The sequence below is a fragment of the Rhincodon typus genome, chromosome 35 (genome assembly GCF_021869965.1).
Source record: "Rhincodon typus isolate 14 chromosome 35, sRhiTyp1.1, whole genome shotgun sequence".
NCBI lineage: Eukaryota > Metazoa > Chordata > Chondrichthyes > Orectolobiformes > Rhincodontidae > Rhincodon > Rhincodon typus.
Window position 1 is genome coordinate 19,858,302 of NC_063366.1, and position 19,390 is coordinate 19,877,691.

Genomic DNA, 19,390 nt, shown 5'->3' on the forward strand with positions numbered 1-19,390 from the left:
CCAGGTAATGTGGTCTCCTCCTCAAGAAAAAGCATCCTCACATTTTTCTTGTTATTCATTCATTCCACATAGGTGTCACTGCCCAGGCCAGCATTTATTGCTAATCCCTGGTTGTCTTAGAGATAATAACTAAACTAAATGAATCATGAAATGTCAATTTTGTTACTCATCCTACTGAAATTAAAGGCACATTTTTTAAACCAAAAATGATAACAACGCATTTAAGTGGAATCCAGTTAAGTGGCGAAGTCTATCGAGATTAATTTTGGCTGGTACAAAATGTGGCTTATTAATATTACATAATGGATACATCTCTGAAAGTGTTATAGAAACAAAGAGAGCTGAGGGTAGACGTGCATAAATTATTGAAGATTCCAGGACAAGATGTGAGATAATTTAATATTGTATATAGCTTTATTGACAGGGCATAGAGCGCCAGAACAGTGAGGTTATGTTGAATTTCCATAAGTCATGAGTATTGCCTCAGCTTGAGTACTGCATCCAGCATTACATTTTAGGAAAGATGTGAGGCACCAGTTGGAGCTTAGAAAAGATTAGTCAGTTATGAGCATGGATTGGATAATTTGGAACTATTTTCCTTGTAAAAATAAAATGCTGAGAACAGATTAGATAGAGTTATTTAATATCATGAGGAATCTTGGCACAGTAAATACAAATAAACTGCATCTCCTCCAGAAAATATCAAGAAGCAGAAGACAAAGATTTAAGGCAATTGGCAAAGAAACAACACAATGTGAGATGAAACATTTCAAGCAGAAAGTGATTAATATCCAGAATATCTGAAGTTATGGTGGACAAGTTTAAAAGTGAACTAGACTGCATGTTCCAGGGTAATGGGGAAAATGTCACTGGGTGAATTTCTCATTTGGAAAGCTGGTGCAGGTACTCCAAATATATCCTTCTGCACTGTAACAATTTTGTGATTTTGTCACACTAATCTTTGTAAATTCCACTGTGGTGTGTAACTGGCGTCTGAGCTCTCGAGAGCAGATTTTCTGAACATGTGCAAACCATTCACTCCCTTAAGTTTATTATGCATTAAATTAAATAATGACTGATCAAGAACAGGGATGTACTGCTAGGTTGTATATGACTCTAGTCAGACCACATTTAGAATGTTGTGAACTATTTTGCACCTCATATCGAGGGAAGGATGTGCTGGTCTTGGGCAGCATCCAGAGGAGGTTTATAAGAATGATTCCAGGGATGAGGCGACAGCATAGTGGCATTATTACTAGACAATTGATCCAGAGAAGCAGATAATGTTCTTGTGATGTGGTTTAATTCCTTGCTCAGCAAATGATGGAATTTGAATTCAATAAAAGAATCTGGAATTAAGAGTCTAATGATGACCACGAATCTATTGTCGACTGTCAGAAAAACCCAACTGGTTCACTAACATCCTTACCTTGTCTGGATGTGACTCCAGACCCTCTAGGCAATTGGGAAGGGCAATAATGAATTTTAAAAAATGAAAGGCTTTTCAAATGAGGAGTGGTTGAGGACTTTGGGTCTGTACTCAATGGAGTTTAGAAGGATGAGGGGGATCACATTGAAAGCTGAGAGGCCTGGATAGAGTGGATATATAAAATATGTTTTCACTAGTAGGAGAGACGAGGATCTGAAGACACAGATTCAGAATGTAGGGATGACCTTTTGAAATGAGATGAAGAGGAATTTCCTCAGCCAGAGAGTGGTGAATCCATAGAATGTATTGCAACCAAAGGCTGTGGAGGCCAAGTCTTTGAATGCATTTAAGACAGAGATGGATAAGTTTTTCAAAGCAAGAAGGCAGGAGAATGAGATCAAGAAACACATCAGCCATGATCAAATGACAGGGCAGACTAGGTACTGTAAACTGTATAGCCTAATTCTGCTGCTTTATCTTGTTGTCTTCTGAACTCCTCCATATGTATACTTTTTCCCAGATCCTACAATACATTTGGTTAGCGAAATTCTATTTGTGTACACGTGAATTGGAAGCAGAAATAGGCCATTTAGCCCCTTCTACTTGAGAAAGGATGTATTGGCACTGGAGGGGGTGCAAAGGAGGTTCACTAGGTTGATTCCGGAGTTGAGGGGGTTGGCTTATGAGGAGAGGCTGAGTAGATTGGGATTATATTCATTGGAATTCAGAAGATTGAGCGGGGATCTTATAGAAACATATAAAATTATGAAGGGAATAGATAAGATAGAAGTAGAGAGGATGTTTCCACTGGCAGGTAAAGCTAGGACAAGAGGGCACAGCCTCAAGATTAGAGGGAGCAGATTTAGGACTGAACTGAGAAGAAATTTCTTCACCCGGAGGGTTGTTAATCTATGGAATTCCTTGCCCAGTGAAGTAGTTGATGCTACTTCAGTAAACATTTTTAAAGAAAAGGTAGATTTTTTTTGAACAATAAAGGAATTAAGGGTTACGGTGAGAACGCGGGTAAGTGGATCTGAGTCCACGAAAAGATCAGCCATGATCTTATTGAATGGTGGAGCAGGCTCGAAAGGCCAGATGGCCTACTCCTGCTCCTAGTTCTTATGTTCTTATGTTCTAGCCAAACCCATACTTTATAAGATCATGACTGAACTAATTGTGACTGCAACTCCAATTTCCTACCTACTGCCAATGACTTTTGACTCCATTCTTATTGAAGAATCTATTGCTGCCTTAAAAATATTCAATGACCCAACCTTTACCGCTTTCTGGGAAAGAGTTCCAATGACTCATAATCCTCAGAGAAAGAAAACTCTTGGTCTCCATCTTAAATGTACAACTTCTTACGTTTAGATAACGTCATTTAGATCTGGCCTCTTCGAAAAGAAATATCACCTGTTCAGCATTCACCCTGTCAATCCCCCATAGGAACTTATGTACTTCAAAAAATCATGTCTAATTATTTTAATCTCCAATGGATACAGGTGCAGTTTGTTCAATTTTTCCTCACAAGATACTCTTTTGGTCCTACGAACAGCCCCCTCCAGTGTCCCATTCCAGGTATTACAGTCATACAGCATGGAAACTGACCCGTCGGTCCACCAGTCCGTGCTGACCATAATCCCAATCTAAACTAGTCCCACCTGCCTGCACTTGGCCAGTATCCCTCCAAACATTTCTTATTCATGTATTCATAAAATGTCTTTTAAATGTTGTAACAGTACCCATATCCACCACTTCCTCTGGAAGTTCATTGAACACATGACTCACTCTGCGCATAAAAAAAATTGCCAGTCATGTCTTTTTTAAATCCTTCTCCTCTCACCTTAAAAATATGCCCCCAGTCTTGAATCCTCAGGAAAAAGACACCTAACATTCACCTTGTCTATACCTCTCATGATTTTATAAACCACTAAAAGGTCACCGCTCAACCTCCTATACTCAGTGAAAGAAGTCCCAGCCTATTCAGCCTCTCCTTATAACTGAAACCTTCCATTATCATTTCAGCAAAATCTGCAACTGTCTTTGCCTATGTTTCAGCAAGAAATCACTTTGTTAAAACCAAAACAAATCAAGATATGATCTATTAAGAAGGTTCTTATCTGGGACTTGATTGTCAGTTATAATTATGCATCAAACAAATGTATCATCCCAAGTGTGCTGCATTTGAACAAGGACTGCTTTAGAATCTAATGATGGATGGAATGTTATTGAGGAAGTTGGTCGAGGCTTGGACACCGCCCTAAAGAATTCCTGCTGCCTTTTCTTAGGGATGTGATAATTGGCCTCAAAAATCCATAATCACCTTGCTGTCTGCGAGATATGATTCCAACTGGTGTCTCAGTCTAAATAACATTTTTGGAACTTCCTCTCATACAACTATATCCTTTCTTAAATATGGGGATCAAAACTGTACTGTAATCCAGAAATGGTCTGACCTATACCCTAGACATGCTAATATGTTACCCCCAGAACAATGAGTTCTTATTTGCATATTAACCTTTGATGTGGTGCCTAGTGAAACATCTGGAAATCTAACTGTAACATTGACATCAACACCACACAACCCTGCCACGTCAACCTCTGCAAGACAAGTCAGATCATCGACATGGATACTACCATCACATGTGGGACATCGCCCATCGCATACAGGCAGATACTCATATTACTTGGCCAGTGTTGACTATCTCATACTCTGCAGGCAAGGATGCCCTAAGGCATGGTATATTCGTGAGATCATGCAGACACTACGACAATGGATGAATGGACACCACACAATAATTGCCAGACAAGAATATTCCCTCCCAGTCGGGGAACACTTCAGTGGTCAAGGACATTCAGCCTCTGATCTTCGGGTAAGCATCTTCCAAGGCAGCCTTTGAGATACACAACAAGATAGAATTGCTGAGCAGAAACTGATAGCCAAGTTCCATAACCATGAAGTCAGCCTCAGCCGTGATCTTAGCTTTATGTCACACTGCATGTGACTCGACATACTGTTCTGTATCTGTAAAATCTTTCTATGTCTTGTCTTGACATCAACACCTGATAAATTGTTATAACAAGGTGTAGAGCTGGATGAACACAGCAGGCCAAGCAGCAACCGCAGGAAGTGCTACATCTGCTCCCTCACCCCCATCCCAGACCCCAAGAAGACTTCCCACATCAAGCAGATGTTCACCTGCACATCTGCTAATGTGGTATACTGCATCCGCTGTACCCGTTGTGGCCTCCTCTACATCGGGGAAACCATTGGAGGCTTGGTGTTCGCTTTGCAGAACACCTACGCTCGGTTCGCAATAAACAACTGCACCTCCCAGTCGTGAACCATTTCAACTCCCCCTCCCATTCTTCAGATGACATGTCCATCCTGGGCCTCCTGCAGTGCCACAACGATGCCACTCGAAGGTTGCAGGAACAGCAACTCATTCTGCTTGGGAACCCTGCAGCCCAATGGTATCAATGTGGATTTCACAAGCTTCAAGATCTCCCCTCCCCCTACCGCATCCCAAAATCAGCCCAGCTCATCCCCACCTCCCTAACCTGTTCTTCCTCCCACCTATCCCCTCCTCCCACCTCAAGCCGCACCCCCATTTCCTATCTACTAACCTCATCCTGCCCCCTTGACCTGTCCATCCTCCCTGGACTGACCTATCTCCTCCCTACCTCCCCACCTACACTCACCTTTACTGGCTCCATCCCCGCCTCTTCAACCTGTCTGTTTCCTCTCCACCTATCTTCTCCTCTATCCATCTTCTATCCACCTCCCCCTCTCTCCCTACTTATTTCAGAACCCGCTTCCCCTCCCCCAATTCTGATGAAGCGTCTCGGCCCGAAATGTCAGCCTTCCTGCTCCTAAGATGCTGCTTGGCCTGCTGTGTTCATCCAGCTCTACACCTTGTTATCTCAGATTCTCCAGCATCTGCAGTTCCTACTATCTCTGATAAATTGTTATGATCTGTCTACCTTAATTAGTTTGTATAGTTTTGGATTACTTACTACTTTGCTTAGACCCTCAGCATGTGATTCTTATACCTACTATGTTATTCCAGTCATTAGATTGCCTCTGGCGCCACCTTATTTTAATTTTTTTGTCATTATCTGTCTGCCTCATTTAATCAGATTATAAATCATCCCTTTGCTTGTTATTCAGCTGTTGACACATTACTCACACCGTCTGACACTCCTGATCACCTGCAGAGACCTCAAACTGTTGACACTCCACTCACACCATTTGTATGATATTTATACTTACTTCACCCTTGAAAGATCTGGCCCTAATTTTTAGATTATTATCCCTAGACCAGATTCCCAATTAACAAAACAGTTTCTCTCAATCTGCCTTACATATTCCCCTAAATATCTTGAAAATCTCTACCAAATCACTCCTGATCCTTGTAATATCCATACAATACAAATTTGTTTGTTTAATTTCTCCTCACAATTTAAACCTTGGAATCCAGTTATCATTCTAATAAATTTGCACCACACTCCTTCCAATGCTACTATTGTTTTCCTCAGATGCTGTGTCCAGGAAAGTAATGGTGGAAACTCACCATTCTAAACATCAGTTTTAACTGCTGGTTGAAAAAGATTCTTGCCCCGATAATAACATACATAAATAACTGAGTGTGCGTCTCTTACTCCAGTTTAATTGGTGTTTCGTATAGTGGAAATATGACATTTCACCCTTTGTAATCCAATTCTGTAGAAGTAAAGGGCTAGCATTCCATTACCATTTTGTTCTCTTTACTTCTTGCATTTTAATGACCTGTGCCAACGTCTCTTTGGATCCACACTTAGTTTTTCATTATTAATAAAGTACCCTGTACTTTCCATTAAAAGATGACTTCACATGTACATATCTTGAAATACATTTGTCAACATGTTGCTCATTCACTTAACCAAGTAAGACAATTTAAGTACAGGAATAGTGCAGTCTTTCTTCAATTGTTTAATATCTAGGTTAGACTGCATCTAGAGTACTGTGTCCAGTTTTGGTCTCCTTATCTCAGGAAAGGTATTATTGCCATTGAGGAAGTGCAATGAAGGCTCACTAGACTTATTCCAGGATGGCAGGATTGTCCTATGAATACAGATTGAGCAAACTGAGTGTGTATTGACCAGAGTGTTGAAGAATGACAGATGGCCTCATTGTAACATTTGGAAACAAAGTACTTAAATGGATAGACAGGGTAGGTGAATGTTTCCCCTGGTTGGGAAGCCTAGAACCATGGGGCACAATTTTAAACGAGGGAGTGAAGTTTTAGGACTTAAATGAGGAGAATTTATTTTACTCAGACGGTTGTGACCCTTTGAAATTCTCTGTCCATGTGGAAGCTCAGTCCCTCAGTATATTTAAAACAAAAGTTGATAGATTTCTGAATTCCAAAATGTAAATGGTTTTGGGTTAGTGTACGTAAAACTAATTGGTGTGCTTGATCAGCCATGATCATATTAAATGGTAGAGCAGACTCAATTTTGGACTCAAATCATTAACTCTGCTTTCTCGCTGCAGATGCTGCCAGACCTCCTGCATTCTCCAGCAATTTCTCATTTTGTAATGATAATGAGGCTTTGTTTTTTGATTTGCAGTGACTTGACATGAGCTATTAATTCATTATGTTCTGTTGGTATTTTGGAATAAACATATAACCAACACACTGAGTGACCATTAAGCTGAATGAAATAATGTTCAACACGACAAACAGGAAGCCTTTGCAGGATGTGTGATAAGGAAAAGGGAAGTATAAATATAGAGGGCACAGCAGATTCTGTGATGTATGCTTAAACATAGCATAAAGTTTCTGCTTGTCTTGCATGCCATGCAGAAGAGCTGCGACCGCAAAACATCTTACAGCCAAGATGAGGAGCGCAAAGCTTCCACTTGGGTGCAGCACCATCTCCTTGTCACTGTCTTGTATTTTTGCAAAACTGATAAGCTATATCCTGCGATCAACTCACATTAAAGCTTAACTTATTCATTCAATGCATTGCAATTGCACCTAATGCATAATTGAGTGTAAGAACAGTGAATAGTTGAAACCTCAACATGGATCCTTACAGGACACCATCATCAAAACCTGCTAATTAGAATGGCTGTCTGTGTTCCCTGAGAGATAGCAAGAACTGCAGATACTGGAGTCAGAGATTACACAGTGTGGAGCTGGAGGAACGCAGCAGGCCAGGCAGCATCAGAGGAGCAGGAAAGTCAACTTTTTGGGTCTGGACTCTTCATCAGGACTGGGAAAGGGGAAGGGAACTCAGAAATAAATTTAGGGAGGGGTTGGGGCTGAGGGAAAGTAGGTGAATGGTGATAGGTGGATGCAGGTAGGGGTTTGTAGAGATTACTCAGTGGGAAGGGTGGGGCGGATAGGTGAGAAGATGGACGGGTTTTGTCAGGTCAAGGATGTGGGGGACCCACCCCCCCTACCCTATCCCTATTACCCTGCATTTCCCATGGCTAATCCACCTTGCCTACACATCCATGTAATCTAGGGGCAATTTAGCATGGCCAATCCAACTAATTCGCACATCTTTGGACTGTGGGAAGAAACTTGAGCACCCGGTGGAAACACATGCAGACAAGGGGAGAACATGCAAACTGCACACAGACAGTTCCAAGAGTGGAATCGAACCAAGGTCCCAGGTGTGTGAGAAGCAGTGCTAAACACTGAGCCACTGTGGCTGCCATATAGTATTGCGGACAAACATGATGGAGTTGTTCTCTGACAGATTGACCTCTACCTAATGGAGGCTCAAAAATAACTCTTTGATGCTTCCTCCTACCATCCCCTTGACCACACTGAAAACCAAGCCATTGCCTATAGGATTACCACTGACCTCATCTCTTTCTGCAAATCGTTCCTCCATAGCTTTTCATCTCATAGTCCCCAACCTTAAAGAGGTCACTCTAGCTTCCTTTCCAAAATCCAAATGCCACAGCAGATTCATTACTTTATTTTCTTTTCGCAGCCACTGAACTAATTCCTTTCTTTCTTGAATTTTATTTTTCTGCCCCAATCCATTCTCTTCTCATCACTCTTCCAATATCCATGTCACTTCAACTGTTTTAATTCTGGGGCCGTAGTCATCTTCTCTTCACCTAGGATGTCCACGCCATTTTGAACAGCTCCTCTTTCAACTCCACTCACTTCCTTCAAAATAAAGGTATTGTTATGGATGTGCTTTTGGCTTCCAGTTTCACTTGCCTTTACATGGGATATGGGGAGTTTTATTTTTAGTGTCTTATTCATTCCCTCTTTCCCTCACCTCTATTCTCCTAGACATTGATTACTTTAACAGTGCTGCTCCGTGCTTACACCCTGAGCAAGAAAATGCAATTAACTTTGCTTTAAATTTCCAGCTTTCCCTCATTTTAATCTGATTCATCATTGATTCTTCACTTCTTGATTCCTCTCTCTATTTCTGAGGAAAATCAGAAATGCTATAAAACATGCATTATAGGCCAACCTACTCCCACAACTATCTTGATTATATGTCCTCAAACTTTGCCAACATTTTGTTACAAATTCTACCGTGTTACTAAATTCTTGCATCGGTATGACTGCTACTGACCATTCATACCTGCTCTAGTCACATCTTTTGTTTCTTCTCAAAACGTCTGTCTTTTAATCTGTCCTATTGTGAACCTGAACATTTTTGAGAGTGTTCTGAGGAAGGGTCACCGGACCCGAAACGTTAACTCTGTTTTCTCCTTCACGGATGCTGCCAGACCTGCTGAGCTTTTCCAGCAACTTTGTTTTTGTTCGCTTTTTGAGAATTATTGGGTCATAGAGATATACAACACGAAAACAGACTCTTCGGTCCAACTCGACCATGCTGACCAGCTATCCTAAATTAATCTAGTCCCATTTGCCATCATTTGGTCCATATCCCTCTAAACCCTTCCTGCTTACGTATTCGTCCAGATGCCTTTTAAATGTTGCAACTGTACCAACCTCCACCACTTCCTCTGGCAGCTCATTCCATGTACGCACCACAGTCTGTGTGAAATTCAGCCTCATCTTCCCTTCACTAAATAGCAGAAAACCCAAGAACGTTGCTAACCTCTCTCGGATTTGATGAAAAATCACAAGCCTAACGCGTCAATTCTGTTTTTCTCTCTCCGCAAACTCTGTCAGACATACTATTTCCAGCGCTTTTCACTTGTAACTTCAGATTTACACCATCCACAGAATTTTTTTGTGCGTTGTTTCCGTCTCGCCTCCTCCTTCTTCCCTCGATCCTCTCTCAACAACCGGGACAGCTCAATGGAATTTTCACCATCCCGCCTTGCATTCAATTACTCCACTCAATCGCGTGTCCTGTTTGTCCTTTGCGCTGTTTGATCTTATTTTTCCCCTCCTGTGCAAAAATCGACAGGATGTGGAATTGTCGAGAACTCTCAGACGGATTTTCTCGAAGTGCTGAGCATTGCAGTACCATTGAAACAGGAAGCGATTTGGAATGAAAATCTGAGAACATGGCCTGCAGACAGCAAGTTCTGAGTTTGCAGGGCTTGACCGAGGAGGCAATTTGTCCCATTTGTCTTGATTTCTTCACCGATTTCATTTCGCTGGATTGTGGACACAACTTTTGCCGCTCCTGTATCAGCCAGAGTTGAGGAAAGGAGATAAACTCCTGCCCGCAATGTAGAGTGGTATTTCCTGAAAGAAACCTCAGGTTAAATCGGGCCTTAGCGAATCTGGCCGAGAAAGCTCGAAAATTAAACGAGATACAGAACGATCAGGGAAGTAAACTTCGCTGTGAGACACATCAAGAAAACCTGAAGCTATTCTGCGAAACTGACGAGAAACTGATCTGTGTGATTTGTGTCACTGCGCCGGAACACAGAGAGCACCGCTTCATACACATTAAAGAAGCTGTTAAAATCTACAAGGTAGGGTTGCAGGGATAGGGTGGGATGCTCTTCGGAGAGTCGGTGTGGACTTGTTGGGCCGAATGGCTTGTTTCCACACTGTAGGGATTCTATCAATAAAAAAAAGAAACTGTTTTGTAAATGATATGTTTATCACATTTTCACGGCTTAACTTCTATTTTGGATTTTTTTTCCTGGCACTCCCAGCATAAACTGAAATCTTCCTCAGATTCTCTCACAGAGAAGAAATCAGCGGTTGTAGAAACGGAACTGATCCAGGAACGGAAGATTCACGAAGTGAGGGTGAAGTTTCCGTGTGCTGATTTTCTGCGATCTCGGTTAGTTTTGCTCCCTTAATCGCGAGACATTAATGAAGATTCACATTTCTTTTGGCAGAAACAAACAAGCAGTCTGCAGACCCACATCACATCCCACTTCACTAAAATGCGCCAGGTTCTTATTGAGAAAGAGCAGCGTTGACTCAGAGATCTCAGGGAAGAAGAGAAGAGGCTCCTGGAAACAATGGAGAAAAAACCTTCGAGCGATTCGGGAGAATTTAATTTCTATTGTGGAGAAACTCTCAAAGTTACAGAAACAGATGGAGCAAAAAGACGATTTGATATTTCTGAAGGTGAGGACCACCAAATGCGACCAAATAACTGTCAATGCTGTGAAATTAACGTTGAATTAATTGAAGAATTAGCAACAGTATATCTGATTACTTTTCCTCTCTGTTTGGGCTATTCGGCTGCAGACAACTCTCATACGGTGTGTACAGAATCCCAGTGATACCCGCAATTTCCCGGGAATGAGTTGGCCTGATCTTGAACTTGGTCTGTTATTATTAGCGTATCGTCTAAGTTTAAAGCACTGCCTAAACTTCCGTTGTATAGTTTTATGCGTGTGAGCGTGTATTTGTTATAATGGGATAACGGGAGACAATTTGCCTCGTGGTATCATAGCTAGACTATTAATCCAGAAACTCTGATAAAGCTCTAATCCGAGTTTGAGTCCTCTCACGGGAGATGGTGGAACTTAAAGTCTTTATACTTAAAAAAAACAGGAATTAATCTTGATGTTGGGAAAGCATCTGGTTCACTAATGTTTTGGAAAAGTAATTACTTTCCTTACCTGCATCATAGAATCCCCACAGTGTGGGTACAGGCCCTTGAGCCCAACAAATCCGCACAAAACTTCTGAAGGCCATCTCTTAACCCTATATTTCCCACAGCTAACACGCCTAACCTATACTATGGACAATTTAGCAAGGTCAATCCAGATAACTTGCACATCTTTGGACGGAGGGAGCAACCGGCGAAAGCTCACACAGTTAGGGGGAGAACATGCAAACTCCACACAGACAGTTGCCCGAGGCTGGAATCGAACTTAGTCCCTGGCTGTGAGGCAGCAGTGCTAATTACTGACAACAGTGTGGAGCTGGAGGAACACAGCAAGCCAGGCAGCATCAGAGGAGCAGGAAAGTTGATGTTTTGGGTCAGGACCCTTCTTAAGAAATGGGGAAGGGGAACTGAGCTCAGAAATACAGAGAGGAGGGGTGGGGCTAGGGAAGGTTGGTGGGATGGTGATAGGTGAGTGCAGGTGAGGATTGGTCAGTGAGGTGGGTGGGGCGGATAGGTGGGAGAAAAGTTGGACAGGTTGTGTCAGGTCAAGGAGGTGGGATGAGAGGGGGGGGTTGGACATGTGATGAGGCCGGGGGTGGGGAGATTTTAAAACTGGTAAAATCCATGTTTCGGCCATCTGGCTGTAGGCTTCTTAGGCAGAATATGAGGTGTTGTTCCTCCAGTTTCTGGGTGGTGGTATTGTGGCAATGGTGGAGGCCCGGAATGGACATGTCACCTAGGGAGTGGGAGGGGGAGTTAAAGTGGTTGGCAACCAGAAGGGGGTGTTGTTGTCACGTACAGAACACAGATACTCAATGAAACAGTTTCAGAGTCTTGTTCTCATAGATGGAAAGGAGGCCATATCGGAAGCAGCGGATCCAGTAGACCAAGTTGATGGATGTGCAGGTAAACCCCTGTCTGTGTGAAAGGTTTGTTTTGGGGCTTGAATGGAGGTGAGGGAGAAGGTGTAGGGGCAGGTGTAGCACTTCCTGCCATTGCGAAGTACCCCCATCACCTCCATTCTAAGCCCAAAAGAAACATTTCACACAGACAGGGGTTCACCTGCACATCTGTCAACTTAATCTACTGTATCCGCTGTTCCCAATGTGGCCCCCTCAACATCAGTGAGACCAAGTGTAGACTCAGAGACTGTTTTGTAGACCATCTATGCTTTGTACGTGACAAACAACACTATCTTTCAGTCACCAACCATTTCAACTCCCCCTCCCACTCCCTGGGTGACATGTCCATCCTGGGCCTCCTCCAGTGTCACAATGACACCACCCACAAACTGGAGGAGCAACACCTCATATTCCGCCTCAGGAGCCTACAGCCCAGATCGCCTAAATATGGAATTCACCATTTTTAAAGTGTCCCCACTGCCGGCCTCATCCCATGTCCAACCCTCCCTCTCATCCTGGCCTCCTTGACCTGACACAACCTGTCCATCTTCTCTCCCACCTATCTGCCCCACCCATTCCACCACTCCCTACCTGCACTCACTTATCACCATCCCACCTAAATTCCCCAGCCCCACCCCTCCTCTCTATTTATTTCCCAGCTCCCTTCCCCCTCCCTATTTCTGAAGAAGGGCCCCAACTTGAAACGTCAACTTTCCTGCCCCAGTGATGCTGCCTGGCCTGCTGTGTTCCTCCAGCACCACACTGTGTTGTCTCTGACTCCAGCATCTGCAGTTTTTGCTATCTTTGAGTGCTAACCACTGAGCCGCCATGGTGCCCCATGTGTCACCAGACTCGGAATAAAATAAACTAGACTATTTGTGATGTAGTGGTAGTGTCACTAAAAGGCTAGAAGGGCTGGGTTTAAGTGCCACCTGCTCCTGAGGTATGTCACATCACAATTCAGAAGGCTATTTACAAACATGCTTAAATGAAAACAACCGTGGATGTTGGATTCTTAAGTAAAAACAGAGGATGATGGAGACAGCAGGGCATCTGTTAAAGGAAGCAGCCACAACATTTCAATTTCAGTGATCCTTCATCAAAGGATAACTGTAATGTGGTTGACTCTTAAGTGCCCTCTGAGCAAACAAGTAACGCCCACTTCTTGTGTAAAAAAAAACATGATGACTGTGAAAGATATTAGGAAGTGGATGAGGAACATGATGACTGTGCTTGTTCACCAGACAGATATTGAGATCCAGTTCCTAATCTCTCTGTGTGTGTGTGTGTGTGTGTGTGTGTGTGTGTGTGTGTGTGTGAGGGAGGGGGGGATGCATTGAGTGGATGGGTGGAGACTGAGCCCAGGGAGAGAGAGGGAAAAAAAAAGTGTTAGGCACACAACAGAAATGTTGACAGTGTACTAGGAAAGAAAAGAGCCTAAATAGGTGATAATGGAGAAAATGAGTAGACATAAATGGATTGGCTACGGTGAAAGCAATTCAGGTTGTGCCAGAGTTGGGGTGTGGGAGTGGGTAATAGACATGAAAGAAGGTGATAATGCTTGAAAGTTATTAAAATTGATACTGAATCCTTGAAGGCTTTAGGTCCTTAAGCAGAAGATGAGTTATTGTTCTTATGGAGACAAAAAAAACCTGCAGATGCTGGAATCCAAGGTAGACAAAAGAAGGCTGGAAGAACACAGCAAGCCAGACAGCATCTGGAGGAAAGGAGAAGTCAATATTTTATGTATTACCCTTCTTCAGGTCCTTGCTGTGTTCTTCCAACCTCCTGTTTGTCTACCTATTGTTCTTATAGCTTGCATTGAGTCTTGATGGCATTCTGCAGCAAGGGTGAGACAGATATAAGGGCATGGGAACTCAGGAACTCGATCTCCAGCATCCACAGTTCTTCATTTTATTGTACCGTCCTGAAATGTCTTTCTTTTGGTGGTTTTGTTGTTCTAGGATGAAGCTTGTCAGAAAAGAAGGTAAGATAATAATTTTTCTTAAGATTGTACAGTTTCATAAAATAATTTGCTAAAATAATAGTTTTTCTCTGGTTATTAGGAGAATATTTTGTGGTAATCATCAAATTAAACCAATGTTGGTCATAAAGCAAGAAATTTACTTACTATTGATGAACTATGTTTTGTTTTTACTCATACAACTCTTTGCAATTACATTTTACTTTCTAACAATTTGGCTCTGACACAAATGCTGAAATATAGGAACATTGGGTACCTTGATGATTTAAATAATGTCTATAATATTCTCACAAAGGAGAATGTTAAACCTTAGCTATTTAATATTTACAGCATTAAGGATGAACATCACCCACGCTCGGCAGTAGATGCTGCCTTGTCTATTGGAAAGTTTAAAGGCCCTTTACAGTACATAGTGTGGAGAGAAATGATACACTCTATTGATGCAGGTAAACACTGTTACTTTAATCATCTTGATGTATAAATACTATTGTGACAGGGCCAATATGTGCATTAAAGGATCACATTCCCTGCTGTTAATCCTCTCCATTATTATACATTGTTTTCTGTGGTTTCCTCTGATAAGTGGCTGACACTATCAGCACTGTGTCAAAACAGTGAAGGAGTGTCTATAAACAGGGGAATAAGGCACAGATTTCAGATTGTGAAAATGAATCTTGGGATGTGGGAAATATTTTTATCAATTTATCAAGGAGGCACACAGACATCAGGAAATGGCTTATAAGTTGCTAAATGAAGAGGACTGGGTGCATTTCTTTTCTTTCATGTTGCATGTATATCACTGGTATGGCCAGCATTTACTTTATACATGACTTTCTAGGCCATTTCAGAGGTTAGTTAAGACTGAACTGTATCGTTGTGCATCTGGACTTCATGTGACCAGGCCAGATAAGAATGACAGATTGCCTTCCCAAAAGAACATTAATAAAACAGATGGGTTTTAACAACAATCAGTAATAGTTCTATGGTTATCAATGAAGGTTATCTTACAATTCCACTTACGAACTGAATTCAGTTTGACACAGCTCCATGTGGGATTGAATGCTTGTCCTCAGAATTTTCACCTGGATTACTAGCCCCATGACATTGCTACAATTTACTCCTGGAGCTTGGAATCTGAGAAACTGATAAAGATAAAGAAAAGGGAATATGAAAGTAAATTAGAGTAACATAAAAATGGACTGAAATAATACCGGAGAGTCCAGAACCAGGAATCACAGGGCATGACGGCAGCAGGTGAGATCCTCCAGTCGGAGCTCCTCTGCTCACCAGTTCCTTTTCCTTTCATTTTTTTTCTCCTGCTTGCAGTATTTTTATCTTCCCATCCCCATACCGCCAACTTTTAATTGCCCATACCTGGAGGAAGGAGTCAAGGGAGACGAGCCGAGACCGGACGGGAGCTGAGTGCGCGGGATGTGTACCGCAGCAGCACTGGAAATGAGCACGGGCCGAGTCATGAACTGAATCCCGGAATGACGGCAACAGAGCGAAGCATGGGCCGAGACCCGGAGGAGCAGCAGCAGCAAGGCAAGCATGGGCTGGATGAATACAGCAGGCTAAGCAGCATCATTCTCTGAAGAAGGGTCTAGGCCCGAAACGTCAGCCTTTCTGTTCCCCTGATGCTGCTTGGCCTGCTGTGTTCACCCAGCTCTACACCTTGTTATCTCAGATTCTCCAGCATCTGCAGTTCCTACTGTCTCTGAACCAAGTCCCATAAAGACGGCAGCATGGAGATCACGGGCCAAGTCCCATAAAGACGGCAGCAGGGAGAGCATAGGCCAAATCCCATAAAGACGGCAGCAGGGAGAGCATAGGCCAAATCACATAAAGACGGCAGCAGGGAGAGCATAGGCCAAATCCCATAAAGATGACAGCAGGGAGAGCATAGGTCAAATCCCATAAGGACGGCAGCAGAGAAAATACGGGCCAAGTCCTTGAAAGATGGCATCAGGGAGCAGAAGCAGAGCGAGTCTGGATGGGGACCAGCACGTGGAGGTAGCAGTGCCTCGTTCTTCAGCTAGCAGGCATGGATTTATGTTTGGAAATGTCTAGAACTTCTGAAATTTAAGTACTTTATAGTCACTTTTATTATCGTTCTGGACTTTTAGACTCTATTCCCATGCTTACCTTTTCTTTAAAGTTTAGGATATGTATGGACGGATATGGACCAAATGCAGGCCAATGGGACTAAGTTTAATTTTGGCAGCATGGGCCAAAAGGCCTGTTTCCATGCTGTAGAAATCTATGGCTCTATGACTCTACTCATCTCAGACCTAAATGATCGTCCCCATGTCCTACGATTGTAATCTCTTAGATTAATTTGCCTGTGGCAACAATATCTTAGTGTCTTGTAAGTTCCAATGAACAATATATTGTTCCTCTCAGCCAGAAGTGGAAGTTTCATAGTCTGTGTTGTCAGCCTGGTGCCAGGAATAAAGATATTACCTTCGGGCTGGAGAAGAACTTGGATTGGGAGGGAGGGATCCAGTTATAGAGTCTTACAGTACGGAAACAGACCCTTCAAACCAACCAGACCATGCCATCCATAATCCCAACCTAAACTGGTCCCAACTGCTTGCATTTGGCCTATTTCCCTCCAAACATTTCTTATCCACGTGCTTATCCAAATGTCTTTTAAATGTTGTGACTGCACCCACATCTACTACTTCCTCTGGAAGTTAATTCCACACATGAACCACTCCATGTGTAAAATAATAGTTGCCCTTAGTATTTTTTTTAAATCTTTCTCCTCTCTCCTTAAAAATATGCCACCCGAGTCTTGAAGTCCCCCACCCGAGGGAAATGTCGTTGTCGTACTCATTAATACCATCAACATTGATAGATCCAGAAAGGAGGTTTCTACTGAAAGAATTTGAACGGTTAGGAGTAATTTAGAAAAGCAAAAGCTCCAAACTTCAGGACAAAATAAAGGAACTAACAACATGAACAGGAAGTAATGGCCTGGTATTGCCAATATACTAGTAATCCAGAGATCTGAGGAATAATCTGGAGAACCTGGGTTGAAATCCCACCATGGCAGAATTTGAATTTGAATTTAATGGAAGTAAAATCTGGAAAGCAATTGTCATAAAAGCCCATGTGGTTCATTAATGCCTTTCAAGGAAGGAAACTGCTGTCCTTGAGTGTTCGGGCCTGCATGTGACTTCAGAAACATGGAAATGTGCTTGAAATTTAACTGTTCTTTGACATGACCTAGCAAGCCACTCAGTTATATCAAACTAGATTGGTAATAAAAGTTGTCTGAAATAGTGACACACATATCACATGAGTGAATTTTTTATTTAAGAAGTTAAAGTTAAAGGGTATGCCTTTATAGCCAATATGGAGACATGGTTACAAGGCAATCAGTGTTGGGAACTAAATATCTAGAGGCATGTGACTTTCAAAGGATACACAGGAAGGAAAGTGTGCTGGGATAGCATTGTTAGTACTGGATAGATTAAGTACAATAGTAAGAAATTATCTCGGATTGGAAGATATGCAATTCACAAGGCTGGATGGAAGAATTACTAAAGAGAAGACACTGGTGGGCTAGTCTACAGGTCCCCTAATGGTACCTATATCATAGGACAGAGAATAAATGAGGTCATATGACAGCATATAAAATAAGCAGTATATTAATCTTGGTGATTTTAATCTTTATGTGGATTGTGAAAGTCAGATTGGCAAACCAGCCACAGAAAAGAATTTATAGCATGTGTTCAGCACAGTTTGCTTCAGCAATATGCTGTTGACACAACCAGGAATCCAGTTATTTTGGATCTGGTGTTGTGTAGTGAGGCAGGTTTAATAAATGATCTCAGATTAAAATACATGTTAGAGGAGACTGAGCATAGTGTCAGTTTGAAATGGAGGAACTTGCATCAGAAACTGTATAATTAAGCAAAATTACAAAGGAATGAGGGCTGAACAGAACACAGTAGACTCGGAAAATAATCTTAACAGAAAATACGGTTGACAAAATAGAAAATAGTGCATGTTTCATAATTATATATCCCAGTGAGTAAGAAGGATTCTAGGAAAGTGATAAACCAACCATAGTTCACCAGGAAAGTTAAGGATAGCATCAAATTGAAGGAGAGGTTTATAAAATCATGAGCGGCATGGATAGGGTAAATAGACAAGTTTTCCCTGGGCTGAGAGAGTCAAAAACTAGAGGGCATAAGTTTAAGGTGAGAGGGGAAAGATTTAAAAGGGACCTAAGGAGCAACTTTTGGTGTGTATATGGAATGAGCTGCCAGAGTGATGGAGGCTGGTACAAATACAACATTTAAAAGGCATCTGGATGGGCATATGGATAGGAAGGGTTTAGAGGGATATGGGCCAAATACTGGCAAATGGGACTAGATTTATTTAGGATATCTGATCGGCATGGAAGAGTTAGACTGAAGGATCTGTTTCTGTGCTGTACATCTCTTTGACTCTAAATAATGTACAATGTGGCAAAGTTTATTGTTAAGCTAGAAGATTGGGGAAGTATTAAAAACTAAGATAATATGATCAAAAAATAATAAAGATGTAGAAAATAAACATTAAGGGTAACCTAGCAAATATTATCAAGGTAGAAAGCAAGAGCAAAGAAAGAGAGAGCTCAAAGTGAAAATAGGCCACTTAGAGAACAAGGCTGGGGAAATAATAAAAGGAAATGTGGAAATGGTAGAGGAACTGAATAATTACTTTACATTAGTGTTCATGATATGCATGATAGCATTTTAAAAGTATAGGGGGAGAAAGAGGAGAGGAAATAAGTATAGTAAATATAACTCCAGAAAAAGTGCTGGAGATACCATTGAAATAAAGAATGGTAAGTGGCCTGGACCTGATGGGATGCATCCTAGATTATTAAAAAAAGCAGCTCCGAAGATAGTGCATCCACTGATAATTTTTCAAAAGTCCTTTGACCAGAAATGTTGCAGGAGATTGGAAAATGGACAATGTACTGACTTTATTCATAAAGGACAGGAGACAAAAATCAGGTAACAATAACACAGAGACAACAAGGTGCAGAGCTGGATG

General features: G+C 42.0%; 1 pseudogene; it reads left to right on the plus strand.

The window, feature by feature from the left end:
* The first annotated feature begins 9,600 nt into the window (after nucleotides 1–9,600).
* Nucleotides 9,601–19,390, plus strand: part of LOC109919545 — a 15,594-nt pseudogene continuing 5,804 nt past the window's right edge.